This window comes from Macaca nemestrina, chromosome 6, assembly GCF_043159975.1.
Source record: "Macaca nemestrina isolate mMacNem1 chromosome 6, mMacNem.hap1, whole genome shotgun sequence".
Lineage (NCBI taxonomy): Eukaryota > Metazoa > Chordata > Mammalia > Primates > Cercopithecidae > Macaca > Macaca nemestrina.
This window is the reverse complement of record NC_092130.1, coordinates 59000056-59023416: the sequence shown is the minus strand read 5'-3', so window position 1 is coordinate 59023416 and position 23361 is coordinate 59000056. Positions and strand designations below refer to the sequence as shown.

Sequence of the window (23361 nt, the reverse complement as noted above, 5' to 3'; positions counted from 1 at the left end):
TATTCTTTAGTAAATTTAAGTATTCCTTCAATCACATATTCATTATGATCACCGTATATAGCCAAATGCAATCTCTGCACACATGAAAAAAAAATTCTGGCAAAAGCTATGAGGCTAAGTTAGTGAATTAAAAGTCTCAGCAATTCTAAGTTTTTTTTAGAAATAATTGGTAAAAGTGTTCAGATAATAGAAAGGGAGAGAGAAAAAAGATAAAGGCCTCCAATATTTTGTTAGGTGGGACAAAAAAGAAATATAAATTGCTGTTTGTCACAGAAGTTTGAGACAAGTGGTTCATGCAACTTGTATAGTGATTTTCTAAACAATTAGATCATTTGTTCTGCAAATGATCATTTGTTCTACCACCGATCTAAGCCTTCTCATTTGTTACTACAGTTGGAAATTTCAGGTAAGGGGTATATTTAGGATTGTTCTTTTCTAACTTATATAGAGTAACTGAAAGATTCCAAGGAAACTCTCTTATTGTTCTTGTTAAAGACACATTTAGATCCCAGGCTTGCTGATGGTGTGGTGGGCATGGGAGAAAAGGGTGCTTTGCATAAGTGTGTATGGTGGAAGAAGGATAGAATTTAAAATTATACCCCTATGCCAAACAATTTTACTTTGTTTAGCTCATCCTCTATTTTGCTACAGAATTTAATGTCTTATTTTAACTTTATGTGAAGTATTTTTTTTCTAAATTTTACAATGCATATATGCATCCCAGAGTCTCATGTAGCATGTTTCATGCTTCAGGTACACTAATACTAAACAAAGTAAATATTGTAAAAATTTTACCTATAACAATAAAAATGAAACAGTTGAGTTTAAAAATAACAGATCTTTCAGTATTAGGTAACATAATTTTAACAACCTGATATGGTTTGTCTGTGTCCCCAAATGTCACCTTGATTTATAGTTCCCATAATCACCACGTGTCATGAGAGAGACATGGTGGGAGGTAATTTAATCATGAGGGCAATTATCATGCTGTTCTCATGATAGTGAGTGAGTTCTCATGAGATCTGATGATTTCATAAGGGGCTTTTCCCTCTTTTACTCAGCACTTCTCCTTGCTGCCATCATGTGAAGAAAGATGTGTTTGCTTCATCTTCTGCCATGTTTATGTTTCCTGAGATCTCTCCAGTCATGCAAAACTGTGAGTCAATTACAACTCTTTCTTGTATAAATTACCTAGTCTTGAGTATATCCTTATTAGCAGCATGAGAATTGGCAAAAACAGTAAACTGATATGGGTAGAGTGGGATGCTGCTATAAGGATACCTGAACATGTAAAATCTAATTTGGAACTGGGTAACAGGCAGAGAACAGTTTTTTTTGGAACAGTTTAGGGGACTCAGATGACGACAAGAAAATGTGGGAAAGTTTGGAACTTCCTAGAGACTTGGAGGGCTCAGAAGACAGCAATATATGGGAAAGTTTGGAACTGACTTGTTGAATGACTTTGACCAAAATGCTGACAGTGATATGGACAACGAAGTCCAGGCTGAGGTGGTCTCAGATGGAGAATAGGAACTTGTTGGAGCAAATGTGATTCTTAACTGAGCTTTAGCAAACAGACTGGTGGCATTTTGCCCCTGCCTTAGAGATCTGTGGAACTTTAACTTGAGAGATGATTTAGGGTATCTGGAAGAAGAAATTTTTAAGCAGTAAAGCATTCAAGAGGTGACAGAGCATAAAATTTTGGAAAATATGCAGCCTCATGATAGAGAAGAAAAGAAAAACCCATTTTCTGGAGAGAAATTCAAGCCAACTGCAGAAATTTGCATAAGTAATGAGAAGCCAAGTGCTAATCTCCAAGAGATTGGGGGAAATTGTCTCCAGAACATGTCGGGGACCTTTGCAGCAGCCTCTCCCATCACAGGCCCAGAGGCCTAGGAGGGAAAAATGGTTTCCTGGGCCGGGTCCAGGTCCCACCTGCTGTGTGCAGCCTCAGGACTTGGTGCCCTGAGTTCCAGTCACTCCAGCCATGGCTAAAAGAGGTCAAGGTACAGCTTAGGCCATTGCTTCAGAGGGTGCAAGGTCAGCCATGCTTAAGTGTGAGTCAATTAAATCTTTTTCCTTTATAAATTACCCAATCTTGGGTATGTCTTAATTAGCAACATGAGAACTAATACACCATCCTTGTGAACAGACACAAGACTTTTTAATCTGAGCTAGAAGAAATTGTTCAGATAAATATGTGGGTCTCTAAAAATACATTGAAAACAATAAAGGGCCATAGAATCTTTTAATTATTTGTACTGAATTGAATGAATTTAATACTATACAGCTTTATCTTCAAAAAAGGTAACATACATAAAATATAGAAACATATTCCATTAGTGTGTGACTCTTCAAAATAAGAAACTTCTAGCATCAATTAATAGTAAGTAGAGACAGAAAATATGCATCATTCGGTGGCTTTTAAATATTGTTGCTATTCATCACAAGGCTATTATGTATTATCAAATGTTCAATAATGATTAATATTGTAATTAGCATTCATTTCAAACACATTATGTAGTATATTAAAGTAATTACAATGCATTTAGCCTTGTTTTCAGATTTATTGCAAGTACTAAATTGTATTAATAGCTACAATTTATTTCTGATTAACGTATTAATCTTATGTTTTATTACTTTCATAGAATATGGGTGTAAAACATACATTTTTCAAACTTCAAACTTAGTCAAAATTATATTTGTAAAATAAAAAATACCTTTGATAAGACAGCTGAAGTAATGTGTTTTTGATGATCAGAGGTTTGAATGCATAGCCTACAATTTTTTTACAAATAATATATTCACTCAATATACAAAACTCAACTGTTTTATGTATATTAACATTAATCACCAAAATACGCATATATTGTTTGTCTGCCTCTTTAAATCCAGATCTCATTTTTCCCATATGTGTCTCCAAATCAGTTTCACTTATGGGAAAACATGTACTGTGTTATATTATGATAATTGATTTTATTGTGTGGTAGTTCATGACAGAGTAGAGAAGAGAAGCTCGAGGCAGGGCCTGTATCCAAAGGCTGGAGACCCACTGCAAGAGCTTTCGTAGCTTGTATGTAACTATGTCTTACAGCTTTGAGTGCATGTATATTATTTGTAACTGCTTTCATATGTGATAATCTGGTCTAAATTTAACCCAAAATCACAGGAAGCAAATATATATATATATATATGTGTGTGTGTGTGTGTGTGTATATATATGTGTGTGTGTATATATATGTGTGTGTATGTATATGTATATGTGTATATATGTGTGTGTATATATATATAATAAAAAATATATATTTATATTTATATCTCTGAAAAGAAACAGTTCAAGATGGGGAGTAAACTGAATGAAAATTCTGACTCAATTAATATATTAAATTAGAATCTTTCCCTGAAGCTCTGGGATTACTCTCTGCATAGATATTGGTTTACTACGAAGATAACTATTTGGATATTGCAGTCATCTGAAACAATGCTAATTGAAACCTCTACCTCCTGGGTTCAAGCAATTCTGTTGCTTCAGCCTCCCAAGTAGCTGGGATGACAGGTGCCCACCACCACACCCAGCTAATTTTTGTATTTTTAGTAGAGATGGGGATTCACCATGTTGGTCAGATTGATCTCAAACTCCTAACCTTAGGTGATCCACCTGCCTTGGCCTCCCAAACTGCTGGGATTACAGGTGTGAGTCACAGCACCTGGCCATTTTCAATAGTGGTAAATTGCTATGACCAGTTTCACTAAAATTTTGGTAATACGTATTTCAGCTAAGCATGCATATTACCTTTAATTCAGCAATTTTACCCTGCGAATTATTTCCAACAGAAATTTATTAATATATTTGCCAAAGTATATAGCAACTTTTTTGTAGTAATTAAAAACTGTGAAACATACAAATGTCTATAATTCTTAGAATGGATAAATTATGCTATGTTCTTTACAGGTCATGTGAAGCCAGTAGTACTTTCATACAAAAACTGAACAAATAAGTATGAAAAAGGAAATGACCAGCTGGGCATGGTGGCTCATGCCTGTAATCCCATACTTTGGGAGGCTGAGGCAGGTAGATCATGAGGTCAATAGATTGAAACCATCCTGGCCAACATGATGAAACCTTGTCTCCACTAAAAATACAAAAATTAGCTGGGCATGGTGGTGCACACCTGTAGTCCCAGCTACTAGGGAGGCTAAGGCAGGAGAATTGTTTTAACCCAGGAGGCAGAGGTTGCAGTGAGCCAAGATGGCGCATCTGCACTGCAGCCTGGTGAAAGAGTGAGACTCGGTCTCAAAAATAAAAAAAAAAAAAAAGGAAATGAATTTAGACACAAAACTTTTCAACAAAATATGATCAAGTGGAATCTACCAATGTCTAAAAAAATTTACACACCATGGCCAAGTTGTACTTATTTCTGGAATGCAATGCTGGTTTGCTATTCAAAAATTGTTCAATGTAATCTATTGTATCAGCCAACTAAAGAAGAAAAATTATTTGATCATACTAATTGGCCCAGAAAATCTAACATCCATTCCTGCTAAAATTCTCACCAACTTAAGAACAGAGTAAGTACCTCAACTTGATAAAGAACATATACAAAGAACCTACAGCTGGTGTCACACTTCACAGTGACAAACTGCATGCATTTTTCTGTAAGATTGTTAAGGAATGCCTGTTTTTATCACTTTTATTAAGTATAGTACAGGAACATCTAGACAGCACAAAAAGACAAGTAAAGGAAATATAAGATACACAGAAAAAAAAAAGAAATAAACTGTCCTTATTTGTAGGTAGCATGATAATAAACATGGAAAATGCCAAAGAAGCTTACCCTTCAATCCACTTCTGACCGCCCCAGCAACAAAAAGCCCTATCAGAAAAAAAAAAAAAAAAAGAAAAGTATTCTTCCAGGTCACAGCATAAAAATCAACAGACAAATCAAATTTCAATTTATCTAAACTAATAATGAACCTTTAGGAACAGAAATTACAAATACAATACCATTTGTAATTGTTCTAAAGAAAATAATATACTTAGATTAAAAACTTCAAATACATGTATAGTACCTATATGCTGACAATTTGAAAATGCTGATCAAATAATTTTTTGAAAGAACTAAATAAATGGAGAGACATATCATATGCATGGATTGAAAAAGTTAACATAGCAAAGATGCAAATTCTATCAAAATTGAGCAATATGTTTTATACACTTTCTATTAAAAAACCATCACTTTTTGGTGTGTGTCTGTGTGTTTTTGTGTGTGTTTGGTATACATGACAAAATGTAGGACTAATAATCAGAAAGCTAAAACTGGACCCCTTCTTTACACCTTACACAAGAATTAACTGAAGATGAATTAAAGACTTAAATGTAAAATCCAAAACCATAAAAACCCTAGAAGAAAATCTAGGTAATACTATTCAGGACATAGGTATGGGCAAAGATTTTATGATTAAATCACCAAAAGCAATTGCAACAAAAGCTAAAATTGACAAATGTGATCTAATTAAACTAAAGAGCTACTGCACAGCAAAAGAATCTATCATCAGACAGAACAGGCAACCTACAGAATGGGAGAAAGTTTTTGCAATCTACCCTTCTGACAAAGGTCTATTATCCAGAATTTGCATGGAATTTAAAGAAATTTACCAAAAAAAAAGTGGGCAAAGACATGAACAGACACTTCTCAAAAGAAGACATTTATGTGGTCAACAAACATATGAAAAAAAAAAGCTCAACATCACTGATCATTAGAGAAATGCAAATCGAAACCACAATGAGATATCATCTCACGCCAGTCAAGGTGGCAATAATTTAAAAAGTCAAGAAACAGCAGATGCTAGTGAGGCTATGGAGAAATAGGAATGTTTTTACACTGTTTGTGGGAATGTAAATTAGTTCATTGTGGAAGAAGACAGTGTGGCGACTCCTCAAGTATTTAGAACCAGAAATGCCATTTGACCCAGCAATCCCATTATTGGGTATATACCCAAAGGAATATAAATCATTCTATTATAAAAATGTAAAAAAAAGTAGGGCTAGACAAGGAGTTATTAGCATTGATACTAAAGGCATAATCCATAAATGGCAAAATTATAAATTAATTATACCTCGCCAAAATAAAAACTTTTGCTCTGTGAAGAATCTGAAAAAAAAAATTAAAATCAAGCTACATGCTGGGAAAAAAATATTGGCAAAATATATATCTCACAAAAAATTTGTGTATCTGGATTATATAAAGAACTCTGTCTCAAAATAACTCTTATAACACAACATTAAGAAATAAACCAAGTAGAAAAAATGGACAAAAGACATAAATAGACCTTTTACTTAAGAATATATACAGGTGGCAAACAAGTACATGAAATTATGTTTAACACTATTAGCCACTGAAAAAACAAAAGCGCAATGAATGAGATACCTGTCACAATGGCAAATTAAAAAAAAAAATGTGAAAGCACCAAATGACAGCAAGGATGAGGAAAAACAATTACTCCTCACAATTACAATTGATGGTGGGAATGTAAAATAGTACAGCCACTCTGGAAAATAGATTGGCAATTTCTTGAAACATATTAAGCATATATTTACATATCAGCCAGGAATTACATTTCTGATCAATAATCCCAGAGAAATAAAAACTTATGTTCATACAAAAACATATACATGAATGTTCAGAGCACCACTATTCATAACTCAATGTTGGAAATATCTCAAATGTCCTTCAATGGTGAATTTTTAAACACTATGCTACATCCATACCATGGAATACTACTTAGCAATACAAAGGAACATATTAATACATGAAATAACTAGGATGAAGCTCAAGGCAAATACGCTTAGTGAAATAAGCAAATTTTAAAAGTTCCATACTATTTCATTACATTTGTGTAACATTCTTGGAGTGACAAAATTGTGGCAATAGCAAATAAATTAGTAGTTCCTGGAGGTTATAGATGGGGGTGGGATGGTGGGAGAGAATGCTATGCAGGTGGATGTAGTCATCAAAGGGATATCGAAGCAGGAAGATCCTTGTGAATTTGGAACTGCTTTATATCTTAACTATGGTGATAATTACATAAATACAAAAATGTGATTGTATTAGTCAGGGATCTCTAGAGGGACAGAACTAATGGAATATGTGTGTGTGTGTATGAGTTTATTAAATTTTTTTTTTTTTTTTTCCGAGACAGAGTTTCACTTGTTACCCAGGCTGGAGTGCAATGGTGCGATCTTGGCACACTGAAACCTCTACCTCCTGGGTTCAAGTGATTCTCCTGCCTCAGCCTCCCAAGTAGCTGGTGTTATAGGCACACACCATCACACCCAGCTGAGTTTATTAAGTACTAATTCACATAATCACAAGGTCTCACAATAGGCCATATGCAGGCTGAGGAGAAAGGAGAGCCAGTCCATGTTCCAAAACTGAAGAACTTGGAGTCCCATGTTCAAGGGCAGGAAGCATCCAGCACAGGAGAAAGATGTAGTCTTGGAGGCGAGGCTGGTCTCTCTGTTTTCACATTTATCTGAACTGCTTATATTCTAGCTGTGCTGGCAGCTGATTAGATTGTGCCTACCCAGTCTAAGGGTGGGTCTGCCTTTCCCAGCCTACAGACACAAATGTTAATCTCCTTTGCCAGCACCCTCACAGACATACCCAGGATCAATACTTTGTATCCTTCAATCTAATCAGTTGACACTCAGTATTAACCATCACAGTAATACAATTGCATAGAAATAAATACATACACACACATACACATAAGTGCATGTAAAATGTGAAATCTGATGAGGTCAGTGGATTATGTCAATGCCAGTATCCCTGCTGTAATATTGTACTATAGTTATGCAATATTTTACCATTTGTGAAAACTGGGTTAAAGGTGTATGTAATTTCTCTGTACTGTTTCTCACTATTGCATGTCACTACAGTTTCTCAAAACGAAAATGTAATTAAGTATTCTGGATATTCCATGGATTTCAGTTGTTCACTTTATATTTGCTCTTCATATTTGGAAAATAAATCAGTACAAAAGAGTATATTCTATGTAATGTCTTTTTATAACATCAAAACTTGGAAAAATAACTTATGATGTTACCTGTCAGGATAGCAGAGAGGGCATGAGTAAAAGTGGTCATGAAAAAGGCTTCGAAATTATTCATAATGCCTTGCGTCTTGATCAATGTAATTCTATTTGTAAGAGTGTCCCTTTTGTGTAAATTAAGTGAGCTGATCACTTATGATTCATGCACCTTTCTGTTTACAGTTTTTGTTTCAATTTGTTTAAAAGCTTATTTTTGAAGACATGTTTGAGTCTAATATGTTTGAGAAAAAGTGGGATTCACAGTAACATTTAAAGACTCACAATGTACATTAGTAATAGCAAGGCTATGATAAACTGCATTATAAATAACCTGGCTTAATCTCTCCTCCTCCATTTTGTTATGATAGCACCTCTGTAAATATTAGGATCATAGAACCATTTAAGAGGTACATTTGAGAAATAAATTACACCCAAGTGTGTGTATTATGGTTATCTACATATACTCACAAACACACATACACACACATATAAAAGTAAGTATTCCATGAAGCCATTTGAGAAATGCTCAAATGGTGAGTCAAGAAGGCTGTGTTCAAATCTCGGAAAAATTCTTGAGATCTCAAATCCCCAGAGCTCTGAAAAAGCTCTAATATACAAACCAGAGTAATTCAAACTGATCCATTTTTAAAGAATATCTCAATAATTTCATTAACCACCTTTTAAGAGAGATTATAATCAAACCCCTTCAAATGTATTACTAACAGTAATCTACATATAACAGTATAGAAGGAAATTTACTGCTGGTTAAAATGTGGCTTGAGGATATTCTGTGTATTTTAGTTGTTCACTTTATTTTTATTCTCCAGCTATATGGGAAATTATAAAATATGAAATATGAAGATAGGTGGGGGAAGGAGCTCTGAGATAAATGAAAAAAGATTTGTCCAAAATGTTTAAAATGTTTTCATCAAGAATAAAACATCACAAATAAATGTGTTAGAACTTCAGGTGCATACTTTATTTTATTTTATTACATTTGAGCATTACAAGGTGTGGGAATGTAATTCTCTGCAGGGAAAAAAAGTGATAAAACATGGTTATTAAGTAGGAAAATTATATATTTAGAAGCCCTTCTTTCTAATGTATCTATTCTGACTCTGTTATAAGCCTGAGGTCCTGAACTTCTAATTCTTGCTAATATGATGTTTGTCAACAAGCACAGATTTATTAATGATCCACTATGGATCTAGAATGCTCCAGAACAGAAGCTGAATAGACGTAGGTTTGTTTGTTTAAGATTAAATCTAAAAACACATAAGTACAGAATTCTCTGTTTACTGGTTTTTCAATAAAGCTATTGAATGGTAATCTTTTTCAAAACTGAATATTTCTGTTTGGAATGATTATCTCTCTGACATGTTAGTCTAATATTTTCAAGCTGAATTTCTTTTTCTTGTTTCTTACTACATTTATGACCTCTGTAGGTAATTTATTTCTACATTTATTATAGTCTTTTGTCCACCTACCAATATACTATAATTCACATGTTCCACAAATGTGCAGGTTGCCTTTCTTTTTAGATTTTAATCTAACGTTAAAGAAGATTACAACTCACACCAAATCCTGTAGAATTTTCTCTTTGGAACTTTTCTTTATTATTATTATTATTATTATTATTATTATTATTATACTTTAAGTTCTAGGGTACATGTGCATAACGTGCAGGTTTGTTACATATGTATACTTGTGCCATGTTGCTGTGCTGCACCCATCAACTCGTCAGCTTCCATCAACTCATCATTTACATCAGGTATAACTCCCAATGCAATCCCTCCCCCACATCCCATCCAATGACATGTGTCATTACTCTTTAGGAATTTTGAGTCTTTTTAATCTATGAAATTGTTCTTCTCAAATCCCATAAGTCAATTTTGAAAACACTATTTTATGATGTCATATCAAATACTTCATAAACAAGATTTTATATAATACTCATGATATCTGAAACATCTGATTAATTTTCTCAGGAAATAATCTATGGCTCTATATGATCATCTATATTTTAAGCTGCTCTTTAGCAGTCATTTTGAAATATCAAATAAGCAGCGGCCAATGTCATCGTATAGGTGTATATATGTACAATTACACATGTATATGTGTACATCATATATATGTACAATTGTATATGTGCAGACACACACATATGCTTTGATAACTTCTATTTACTTTAATAATCCCACTGGAAATATAGTACCAAAAATATTCTGACTCATTTTTGCACTCAAATATATCCCCCATCAACAATGTAGGCAATGGAGCCCATTGCTGGCGGTTTTTCAGAACTATTAAAACAATATTGATATCCAGAATACAATATATTTGCTAATTTCTTTCAGTTTCCTTAAATTATGTAAAGCACTTTGTATAATGTTTTGTTAGTAGTGTCTACCATAATACACAACTTCCCATAAAACATTTCTTATTGATAGTGCTGTTTCCTCTTGTTTCCATTAATGAATGAATAAACAAACAAGTTTGTATATTAGCATTAGTTTTACAACTTGAATAATCTCATCTTTCTTATGCATTCATCAAATATTCTATCACCTATTATTTTTCACCCACAAAGTAAGATGTAATAGTAAACAATATTTCAAAAACTCAATTTTAAGGACACAATAGTCTGCCTAACAAACATCTAAGGTGATATTGGCCCCCTGTTGGATACATGGTTTGCAAATCCATTCCCCTATTTCACAGGTTTCATTTCACTTTGTTGATTGATTCCTCTGCTGTGTAGGGATTTTTAGTTTGTTACATAGGTCCACTTATTTTTGCATTTGTTGCCTGTGTTTTGAAGTCATATTCATAATCTGTTTGCCAAGACTAATGCCAGGGAGATTTTTCTTTATGTTTTCTGCTAGGAGTTTGACAGTTGCAGGTCTTACATTTAAATCTCTAATTCATTTTGAGACAATTTTTGCATAATTAGCAGAGACAAGAGAGTCCAATTTTATTCTTCTGCATGTGGGTATCCAATTTTTCCAATGCCATTTGTTGTGGAGACTATCCTTTCCCCATTGTGTGTTCTTATCAACTTTGTTGAAAATAGCCAATAAATGCATAGATTTATTTGTGAGCTCTCTTATTCTGTTCCATTGGTCTATTTGTCTGTTTTTATGCCAGTACCGTGCTGTTTTGATTACTATTCGTTTTTTTCTTAACAAATTGTTTTTGTTGTTTAAACAGATTAATATTGTATTCTATAAGAACTCTGCACATAAAAATTGTTTAAAACAACATCAAAATAGTAAAATGATTGAATACAATATATATGAATGTGGAAAAATCCTATATATGTTAAATAATGAATACCAGAAAGACTTCTGTAACTTGCAGGTCTCTGGTGAAAAATGAGAACAGTAATATATTCTATATTGAGTTTTTATGAGCAATAAATTAGTCTGAAATTTAGAATATTGTATAGTGTCTATTTCAAAGTAGGTACTCAAAAATTATAACTATTTTTGGTATTCTTATGGCTTTCTGACAATTGTAGCTTTGTGGTATATTTTGAAGTCAGTAGTATGATGCCTCTGACTTTGTTCACTTTGCTCAAGATTAATTTGGCTATTCAGAGTCTTTTGTGGTTCCATGTAAATTTTATAATTTTATTTTTATTTCTGTGAAGAATTTCACCGGAACTTTAATAGGAGGTTCATTAAGTCTCTAGATAGCTTTGGGTAGCATAGACATTTAAACAACATTAATTTTTCTGATCCATTTAACATAGACTATTTCTTCATTTATTTGTGTCTTCTTCAATATCTTTCATCAATATTTTATAGTTTTCAGCTTTATATTTTTCATCTTCTTGGTTAAATTTATTCCTAAATAGTTTTATTTTAATTTTTATAGCTATTATAAATGGGATTGTTTCCTTGACTTTTTGGCTAGCTTTTTGTTAGTATCTAGGAATTAGGGGTTTTGTATATTGATTTTATGTTTGCACTTTACTGAATTTTAGTTCCAACAGTTTTCTGATGTAGTTTTAGGATTTTTTATATATAAGATTATGTCTTCTGAAAGAAGAGACAATTTAACCTTTTCCTTTCTAATTTGGATGCCTTATATTTTTCTCTTGCCTAACTGTTCTGGAGAGGACTTGTAGTATTGTACTGAAAATAAATGATGAGAGTGGGCATCCCTGTCTTGTGATTTAGAGGAAAATATTTCAACTTTTCATCATTGAGTATATTTGTTGTGGGTTTGTCAAATATGGTCTATTATATTGAGGTATATTTCTTCTACACCTAATTTGTTGAGAAAAATTATCATGAAAGTATGCTGAATTTCATTAAATGCTTTTTCTGCATCTATTGAGATGATCGTATGATTTTTGTCCTTCATTCTGTTAATCTAATGAATCACATTTTTAGATTTGCATATGTTAAGTTATTCTTGCATCCCAGAGATACATTCCATTTGAGCTTGGTTTCTAATTTTTTAAATGTGTTAATTTTTTATGCTAGTATTTTGTTGAGGATTTTTGTATCTATGTTTATCAAGTATATTGGCCTCTAATTTTCTTTTCTTGTGATGTCCTTGCCTGACTTTAGTATCAGTGTAATACTTGCCTTATATAGTAAGTTCAGTGGTGTTCCCTCTTCAATTTTTGGAAGAGTTTGAGAAGGACTGCTATTAATTAGTATTTAAAGGTTTGATGGAATTCACCAGTGAAGCTATGTAGTCTGGACTCTGTTGAGAGATATTTGATTAACAATTCAGTCACCTTACTCATTATTAGTATGTTCAAGTTTTACGTTTATTCATGAATTAGCCTTAGTAGATTGTCTGCTTCTAGCAATTTGTCCATTTCTTCTAGGTTATTCAATTTGTTGGTGTATAATTGTTCATAATAATCTCCTATGATCCATCGAGTTTCTGTGGTGTCAGTTGTAATGGTCCCTTTTTCTTTCTGATTTTGATTTGAGCCTTTGATTTTTGGTATTCTTGTAAAAGATATGTCAATTTTCTTTAGTTTTACAAAAACAGAAAGAAATGAGACCATTTATACTCTGTTGGTGGAAATGTAATTAGTATAGCCATTATAAGAAACATTACAGAGATTTCTCAAAAAAATAAAAATAGAAGCAACATATGACCTACTAATTTCATTTCTAGGTATATATACAAAAGAAATTAAAATCAGTATCTCAAAGAGATGTCTGCACTCCTATGTTCACTGCATAATTATTTACATTAGTCAATATATGAAAATAACCTAAGTATCTGATGATAGATGAGTAAAGAAAATGTGTTACATGTACACACAGAAATGTATTAGGACATATTTGCATTGCTATAAAGAAATATGTGAGAGTGGGTAATTTATAAATAAAAGAGGTTTAATTTGGCCACAGTTCTGCAGACTGTACAAGCATGGCACTGGCATCTACTCAGCTTCTGGGGAGGCTTCAGGAAGCTTCATGGGGAAAGGCAAAAGGGGAGCAGGTGGGACAAAGGGAGGGAGGTGCCGCACATGTTTAAATATCTTCGTTCACAATTGTGAGGATAGCACCAAGGGCATGATGCTAACCATTCACGGGAAATCTACTCCCATGACCCAGTCACCTCCCACCAGTTCCCACCTCCAATGCTCAGGATTACATTTCAACATGAGATTTGGTCTTGGACAAATATACAAACTATGTCACATATTGAAAGATTATTCAGCTTTAAAATAGGATGACATCTAGCCATTTTCAATAACGTGTATGAATCTAGAGAACATTATGCTTAGTGGAATGCTCCAGGCATAGAACCACAAATACTGCACGATCTCACTTATATGTGGAATCAAAAGAAATCTAACTTGCAACAGGGAACAGAAAGGTGATGGCTTGAAGTTGTGGGGAGCAGGGGTTAATGAAAATTAGGGGGGTTGGTCAGCCGTGGTGGCTCACTCTTATAATCCCAGCACTTTGGGAGGCCGAGGTGGGAGGATCACTTGAGGCCTGGAGTTCGAGACCACCCTGGCCAACAGGGTGAAACCCTGTCTCTACTAAAAATACAAAAAATTAGCCAGCAGTGGTGGTGGGTGCCTGTAATTCCAGCTACTTGGGAGGCTGAGGCAGGAGAATCACTTGAACCCAGGAGGCAGAGGTTGTGGTGAGCCAAGATCACGCCATTGCACTCCAGCCTGGGCAACGAGAGTGAAACTCCATCTCAAAAAAAAAAAAAAAAAAAAAAGAAAGAAAATTAAGGGGGTTTGGTCAATGGGTATAAACATTCAGTTACAAAATGAATAACTTCTGAAAATCAAATGTACAACATGGTAACTATAGTTAATAATCATATGTTATGTACTTGAAATTTGCTAAGTGTTTTTATTACACACATACAAAAATAGTAACTATGAGTTGATTGATATGTCAAATTGATTGTGGTAATCACATCATAATGTATATGTACATATATCAAAACCATGTTGTACACCTTAAATATATTTGATTTTTTAAAAATTATACTTCTTTAAAGCTGGAAGAAAATTTTATACTGGAAGGCTTTTGTACCAATATGTACAATTTCAATGATGAAGTACACATTAACACACAACTCCACTGCTGTTTTGAAAAACTTAATCTATAATGTACAAATCAATTCATGAATACTTTAATTTATATTCTTTAAAAATAAGTGTTCCACTTAAATAATACACAAATAAATGTTGCCAAAAAAAAACACATAATCCATCTAAAGAAATATAAATTGTATCAATAGACTAGGTCTGTGGAAAAAAACTCATAGAAAATAAATCTTAAAACATATTTGTAAGGTGAGAGTAAATGGAAATCTTATAAATAAATGTATACTGTAATTTTAGTTCTATTAGTTTTGGTTTCACAGGACACTTTAGTCATTTTGGCCATGTGCAATAAGGTTAGGTCATATATTCTCTATGAAAATATTATTGCAATTAGCAAAATTATAAAATATAAACTGGATATTTCCATTTACATAAAAAATTTCCTGGCCGGGCGCGGTGGCTCAAGCCTGTAATCCCAGCACTTTGGGAGGCCGAGATGGGTGGATCACGAGGTCAGGAGATCGAGACCATCCTGGCTAACACGGTGAAACCTCGTCTCTACTAAAAAAAAATACAAAAAACTAGCTGGGCGAGGTGGCGGGCGCCTGTAGTCCCAGCTACTGGGGAGGCTGAGGCAGGAGAATGGCGTGAATCTGGGAGGTGGAGCTTGCAGTGAGCTGAGATCTGGCCACTGCATTCCAGCCTGGGTGACAGAGCCAGACCCCGTCTCAAAAAAAAAAAAAAAAAAAAAAAGAATTTCCATTGTATTGCTTTAATATTCATATTTTTAAAAATTTATTTTTAAACTATATGTAGTTTTGTATTTTTTCTCAAGAATGAGAATATGGCCTTTATGCCTTTTTCTCCTATGTACTTCTTACTAATTATTTTCCATTGAAATATAAAATCAATTTTTTTCAGGGATCACAAGGTTTCTCATTTTTATTTGGCTAACTACAGTATTTTTTGAGGTAGGTATAAATACAGTATCTTATTACTTAAAATTTAATTATCTCCCTGATGAATATTCAAGCTCCTAACAACTTCTATTCTACTATGTCACACTTACGCCTACATAACTTCTGTTTTCTTGTGCCATTATAAGTTTTACAGGAGAATGAGTGAATTTCAAATAACTCAATTTTACCACTTCTTAGCAATTCCTGGAAAATAATTTGAGGATTGAAATTTCTGCTAAAGTCAAGGATTGGTACAACTTCTAAGTATTCTTTAACACTTTAACATTTCCCATTAAAGTAAAAATTATTTCAAAGAAAAATACAGATTTATTTTTGAATCCAAAGTCAACTTATTTATTAGGTACAGATGCTCATTACTTTTTGGGGCACAGAAAACTGTTTTAATTTCCTTTAAAATGAGAAGAAAATAATAAACTTTTAGGTCAAAAAATGTGTTAATATCTAATAATTTGTTCATTATACTCAGATAGCTGTGAAACATAAATCTAAATATTTTTGTGTGTGTTGTACGTGTCTATGTGTGTTTTAATAGAGAACGAGGCCAAAGAAGACAAAAAAGACTAGGACCCACAGATCTCAGAATGGGGCCATGATTTATTCTACTTAAAACATATGGAGATCTATGAAACTGTTGGTTAATCTAATCACTGAATATATGCAGAATATTTTTTCTATAAGACATTCATATTTACCATTATATTTTCTCCATAGTTGATGAGTAAAAGCCTTTTTCAATCTTAAGAAGGATATAGAAATAGTAAATTTGCCTGTGAATCTATGACAAATTTAAAAAATGTACTTCCATGGAAAAGCATTTTATAAAACTTCTAATTCTCACTGTTTTCTTATATTAAAGAATTGGTTGTGAGGGAAATACAGTTGAATGGTCAAGCTGATTTTGTGCCCAGAAGAACCTCAAGTAAACCTTAAGCTATACAAGTTTACTATAATACAAGTATATCTGTAAACAGTTAATGGAGGAAAAGGAAGACTTGACCAAAAATACTGAATAACTTAGTTTTTCCTGTATGCAGCTGTGACAGTCTTCCAAATGTTTATAAAATCTTACCCTCAATGCTCTCTTCTATATTTTGGAGATAATTATGTATAGACATGTTTCAAAACTGCGCAGAAGTCACTAGTAAGTACTATTGTTAGTCCTTAGCGTTAATAAAAGAAATATTAGAAAGGTGATGGCCGGGCATGGTGGCTCATGCCTGCAATAACAGCAGTTTGGGAGGCCGAAGCGGGTGGGTCACCTGAGGTCTTGAGTTTGAGAAGAGCCTGGCCAACGTGGTGAAAACCCCTCTCTACTAAGAATACAAAAATTAGCCAGGCATGGCAGTGGGTACCTGTAATCCCAGCTACTTGGGAGGCTGAGGCAGGGAGAATCGCTTGAACCCAGGAGGCAGAGGTTGCAGTGAGCCGAGATTACGCGCTATTGCTCTCCAGCTTGGGCAACAGAGCGAGACTCCGTCTCAGGGAAAAAATAAAATAAAGTGCTAAATTACTTTACATTATTAAACAAAGATCACAATCTTTCTTGCATGGTCATAATTTTTTTAATCTTTATTAATAACTCAGCCTTCTGTTTCTATTCTTAATTCAATACTTTATCCTACCTTCAGATTTAATTTTAAGAATAGTGATATTGCAAAATACAATTAAATGGTCTAATTGAAATATATGCAATTTAATCATACTGAACTTGGTGTAGAAGCATTCAAAACATGTTGCATTTTAATTTTCTTAAACCAGGAAGCAAAAGTATACCAGGCATTAAACTGTGGATTTTTAGTTTTGTACATTTGTTCAGGAACCATCAGAAAGAAGCATAAGTGGTTTTGAAATGTGGTTCAAACATTGCGACTTAGGGATGCTGGCATTCTAGACAACATTAATATCCATTAGTATGATCCTATAAACTCTTATTTAAAATCTTCTTTTAAAATATATTCGATATTAAAAGAAATACAGTGGAGCATGGGAGAAAGGCAATAGTGTAATTACTCTATGGCTAGCTAACCCACAGTGTATGTTTCTTGTGGGTAGAGTGAGAAACTAAATTGCACATGGTGATTTCTGAAATTGATGAAATTAACTAGATAGTTGGGGGTGGTTTGTTATGCAACCATAGATAACTAGGACTGGAAAAAAAAACATACTTTACTTATTCTAGACTTTAATAAAAATACCTTGAACATGCCAATAGTAAATTCTATATTTGGAATAGGTTTTGACACTGGCCATTAGCTCATTAATGTAAAGCCCTTTTCTAGCCTTTTCCACCTTCTGGGAGCCTTCTGCATACCTGGGTTTGGGTTCCCTTCCTCCATCTTCAAAACCACTCTAATAGCATTTTCATATCTCTCTGATACTAATTTCCTGGTTTTCAGGCATGAAAATATTTTCATTGAAAATCATAAAGATTTGAGAAGGAAAGGAGACTGAAATTTTAAATGGTGAGAGTTGTGTGTGTGTTTTATTATTACTATAAGTTCTGGGATAGATGTGCAGAACGTGCAGGTTACATAGGTGTACATGTGCTATGGTAGTTTGCTGCACCCATCAACCCGTCATCTACATTAAGTATTTCTCGTAATGCTATCCCTCCCCTTGCCCCGGATGTCCTGACAGGTCCTGGTGTGTGATGTTCCCCTCCCTGTGTCTATGTGTTCTCATTGTTCAACTCCTCTTTCTGTTAAAAGAACTCCTGTGGTTACATTAGGTTCACCTGGATAATCCAGGATATTCTTCTCATCTCAATGTTCTTAATTTAATGACATCACATTTAGCCATTTTCCAGAACACATTCACAGGTTTGGGGAATCTGGACATGGAATCTTTGTTGCAAGAGGCAATTATTCTGCCTCCCATACCATCTAATTTCCAATTGAGACTAAAAGTAACCTTGCCTTTGATTTTCATAGTGATAGTCTCCAGCTGTCCATTTGGCTCTAGCTTAGTAGAAGACTTGTACAGAAGATAGCCTTAAGCAGATTGAGGTCAAATCACAGCATGGACAGACTTGTGCAAGAAGTATAGGGTCATGAAGATATTTCCTGTCAGATCTCAAAGTTACATCTTTGGACAATGATATCTTTCAAAGTGAAATCACTCGAAAAAGGCAGCAGGAGAGGCTAAGGCTTGGTCTAGGAAACAAAGTTCTGAGGCAAATAGACAATTTAAAGGACAGACAGGCAGCTTTATTCAGAACAACTCGGCTCTTTTACAGAGAACCCTGGTGCATAAAGTTGAAGTTACATCTTACCTACATACTGTCACACTTTTTATCAACTACATTGAACAGATGAGACCTCATCACTAATAAGACTTTATTATCTATGAAAAGTATATAACGAAGAAAATTGGCTTATCAAAGTAAAGGACACTTCATCTACTTTATCTTCTCAGAATCCCAGGTTTTTTGAAAGATGTTCCTGCCTCCAGGGAAATCTGGTACAGTAGGTCATCCAATAATGTCATTTGTTTTTCAAAGTCTTTCCTTGTAACATTGATAAGCAATTAAAAAAAAAAGTCGATTCCCTGGCAGAACCACCATCTGTGCAGTTTGCAGCTTCTCCTCATGTCTTTATGGATGTTCTCCAGGCACTCCAGTTTCCTTCTGTATCTCAAAGATGTGCAAGCCAGGCGTACTCTAAGGTCTAAATTGTCTCAACTGGAGTGAGTATGGGTGTGGTGTGGGTGCACCCTGTGATGGAATGGAGTCTTTTCAAAAGTTTGTTCCCACCTTGTGCCCTGAGCTGCCGGGATAGACTCCTGCCACCACAAACCTGAACTGGAATGAGTGGGTTGAAAAATGAATGAATGAAATAATGCAAATGATTGCCAAATAAAAAATCACTACATAGACAATAATCATGCAAATGCACAATAGACAATACAGTAAGAGAGCATCAGTGAGCCTGTCATATTTGAGTTTTGAAATGTATGATGATAGGAATTGCTTTTTACACTTTTCTTTTGATACACATTTACTCCTTAATTTAACCCACCACCATTGTGATTGCCATCACTCTTTGATTCAGTAAAAATTGAGTAAATAATTATATTTTTGTTTTTATTAATCTTTCTTAAAAGTATGTACAGCTCACATTTATTTCAATTTGTAGTATTAGAAGTGTTTTGGGTCTTTGTTTAGAAGTTTGGTGATGTTTTGGGACCAGAAATATGCTGTAAAAACTTAACTCTTGTTCAAATCAATTAGTCTATTGTAAAATAGATTTTGTTATATGTCATTTAAGTTATAGTTTCCAAGAACTTATAGATGACATTAAGTGAGTACATCTGTATTTAGCTAACACGTGGGGAGCCAGTGAGTTTTCTGTGGGCACTAATATTAGCCAGCAACTTTGGCATGTTAGTCAATAGCAAAAAGATAAAAACAAATGGCTGGGGAAAAATTTATCAGCATTTTGAAAATGAACTCAAAAGGCAGATTCCTCAGTAGCAGCAAGATATCCATTGCGTATCCATTTTTACCTGTATAAACAGGAATTTGTAATAATTTGTTGTGTTTATAATTATTTTTATTTTTAAACGTAGTTAACTAATTCTGCCTTAGTTTGTTTAGGTAAGATTCTACAAGTCATCAGGTTCTTTCTTGCTGGCTAAGCCCTAACCTCTGGAATTCATAATCGGAGGCCCTCATAAGGATATGGAAACAGAATTTTATGGTAAAATAAGTGGAAGTGCTGAATTCTCAAGGAAACATTAAGCTGTAACAGTGTTTGCTCCTAATCTTTCAAACATAAGATTCTAATTCTGAGAGGAATAGAAGGAAAAAAAACTTTTGTGTCTAAATTTTCCGCTTTTCTGCTCGTTCTCTTGTCCACATCATATGGCTAGACAGGACCACTTTGAAATGAAGGTGGTGATGTCTTTCCTGGATTCCATTTCCCACATGTTGAACTCATTTGGTGCAACTATATGCTGCCTGGAAAGACTTAATGAATACTTTTGGATGATTATGATGACAAGGCACTAACATGGCAGACTGAATTTTCCCTCATGGGAGGCGAATCAGATACTGTATCACAGATTGAAATACTTTAGTTCATGGCCAGCTTCAAAAGTAAGCTGAAGGAAGGACTAGTTTTCAAATGAAGAAGCTAATTATTTGTGCTTGATTAGATGATGTGGGAAATAGTGTTTCTATTTTCACTTTTAAGTATCAAAAAGCAAGACAACTGATTATAGGTTACGGGTTGCTCTTTAGAAATTTGGACAAAATGATACTCCTTTTTTGTCATTGCCAATAGCTCTTGTTTGTACAAGGTTCATTTATCATCTCTTCTTGTTTTCAGGTTTGAGCATGAGTCATTGCGGTAAGGTTCTTGTATGTGGCTGATCGTATTGAATGTTAATTCAGAACATATTGTAGAACAGACATACCAAACTTGAATAATGATTAATTTTATTTAGTCTATTGCTTGAATTACTTGTAAAATATGATTTGTTGTTCTTTAGAAGATCAAATATTCTATCGAAATCCAAACCACATTGTCTGTTCTAAATGCTATATATTCATGCTTTGTATAAATACAACTTGATGTCTAAAGCTAGTAAACGAAATTTTAAAATTCCTATTTTATGTGCGATATAAATCAGCGGTACAAAGTCAAAAATGCATTCACATAAGCCATTTCTTTAGATGCATCTCATTTTATGGAACATCACTATTTTATGCATATTGAACCCCTTTTTTTTGTTGTTGGCACTTAAAAATGTACTTTCATTCTGAGAACACGTCTTAGTTCTAGATACTTGAGGTCAGATCATGTGATAGCACAAGAGCTTTAAAACATTTTTGCAAACTAATTAATCTCTGAGTAGCTTGTCCTTCTGTTTTTTTTCCTTCAATTATGATTAAATATTTATGGCCTCTATCATTCACTTGCTTCTGAACAGATTTTTCCTTATTGATATAAAATGTGCTCATATTTTGCCTATATGTACTACATATCAGAATCACAAATACTCATTAGCTTTCTTTGTATATTACTCAGAGCAAGAAGATTAAACATATGACCAGGGCAAAACTCATGAACACCCCAGTAATTAAGTGGTACATCCTTCACTAGTAGCTAATTATTGTGTACAAAATTTCTACTTGCAAAAATAGAAATTCACTATGCTTTGTTATTTTATCATAATTCATCCTTCTTAAATGTATTAGAGTGAAACATTAACAGAATTATGTCAAACAGAGGATAATTTTGCATAAGATATTGAGGCATTATACCAGGACAGAAAGGTTAGAAAGTATATTGACTACTTTTAGACTTCTGTCTTATGTATATTATAATTTACTATGTCAAACATAGCAAATTTTTTTCTGATGGAACTCTTGGAATGGGAATGATCTTAAAAGACCTGAAAAAAAAAAAATGCTTCTTTGCCGGGTTTAGCTCAAAAGTCAGCATCTGGGAGCACCATGAAATTCACGCCAAGGAAGAAAATTTTCCCAATAATGGTCCCAGCAAAATGGGTGGTCCTATGCCAGAATAATGTGTTTAGAATGACTCTTTGTACTCTTTAAAAGTTAGGATAATAAAGAAGTGGGTCAACCAGTGCACTCATTATTTACAACTGGAATGATAATGTAAAAGCAAAAACTCCTACGAGAATGTATTGAAAGACTATAATACTTCAACCCCTGTACATATATCCTTCCATATGATTTCCTATTGTCACAATTCTATTACATTGTAGAAATAAAATCTGAGCAATATTTTGAACCTCACTGATAATGAATAGAAGTGATGAACTCTTTCTACCTGATAATATTTTTTAAACTTTACCACTTGGTAATTAGAATAACATCAACAACAAATAAAACAAATAATATAGAATAAAACTCAAGCAAACACTGAGTAGAATAAAGCAGCATTATTAGATATAGGGATAGATTATGGTAAAAGAAGAGTTGCTTCCAGATAAAGTTGAGGCTTTCTGAAGCATTTTTAAAAATCTAGTCAATTTGGCTGCTGTCCCAAGTCCCAATCACACCACACTATAATAAGAAAACTTTTGGCTAGGACTTAAAAACTAGTACTGATATTTAACTGAAGAGGGATGTGTATATTACTCCACAAGCATTTACTTTTTAATTTATAAAACAATAGAAATATATTTAGAATTTCTAAAGACTGCCTGCACGTTGTGCCCATGTACCCTAGAACATAAAGTAAAGTACAATTTAAAAAAAGAAACAAGAAAAAAGAGTGTGAGCACTTTAAAAGCAGCTTACATGTGTCAGGTTTCAAGAATAATTTCCTCCCACATTATTGTCAAGTGTATGCTCTTGTTTACCCGGTGTATTACTGTCACAATGAGGACAGATATTTTAATTGAGTCTCTGTTAATGTTTAATAAGTATGTAATTATCATGAATTTATTTCTATTTAGCCTACTTCCAAAAATGAGAAAAAGCTCACCTATTAAAACACCTATAATATGTAATAATTAAAAAAATCAAACCCCAAATAAATGAAATAACAAAGAACTACACTAGATAGCCGAGATTTTTTTTTTAATTTGATTTTTTAATTTACTTTTTAAATAATTAGTTATCCATTCCTAAAAGTTAATGGAAATTTTTTTTTATTTTTATTATTATTATACTTTAAGATCTAGGGTACATGTGCATAACGTGCAGGTTTGTTACATATGTATACTTGTGCCATGTTGGTGTGCTGCACCCATCGACTCGTCATT

The 23361-nt window shown here is 33.6% G+C and overlaps 1 long non-coding RNA gene across 2 annotated transcripts in view; it reads left to right on the top strand.

Annotated features, from left to right (window-relative positions):
• Positions 1 to 23361, top strand: part of LOC139363786 (uncharacterized) — a 264458-nt gene that overhangs the window by 177596 nt on the left and 63501 nt on the right. The window contains exon 3 of one of the 2 annotated variants that reach the window (XR_011624740.1): positions 1062 to 1156. This is a non-coding gene — a long non-coding RNA (uncharacterized lncRNA). Of the gene's footprint in view, positions 1 to 1061; positions 3225 to 23361 lie in introns of those variants that run through there. The other variant, XR_011624739.1, reaches the window with a different exon arrangement.